Genomic DNA, 287 nt, shown 5'->3' on the forward strand with positions numbered 1-287 from the left:
ATGTGCTGTGATAATATAAGAAACAAGTCTGATTCAACCAGGATTTTTCTGCACCCATTTTTTAAAAATGTTTTTTTTTTCTGTGACGATTCGGGTGAAATTACTTTTAAAAAAATAAAAAAGGTGGGAGCAGAAAAATCCTGTTTGAAGCGTATCTCTTTGTCTCGTTATTTGGTTGTCCTAACCTGCTCCCAGATCAGACGTTACGGTGTGCGGGCTGTTTAATCTACTCCTGCAGTGATGCACCTTGCCCACCAGGGGGGCGTGCTGTAGTGCTGAGCTTTCAC

The sequence above is a fragment of the Engraulis encrasicolus genome, chromosome 7, assembly GCF_034702125.1.
Source record: "Engraulis encrasicolus isolate BLACKSEA-1 chromosome 7, IST_EnEncr_1.0, whole genome shotgun sequence".
Classification (NCBI taxonomy): domain Eukaryota; kingdom Metazoa; phylum Chordata; class Actinopteri; order Clupeiformes; family Engraulidae; genus Engraulis; species Engraulis encrasicolus.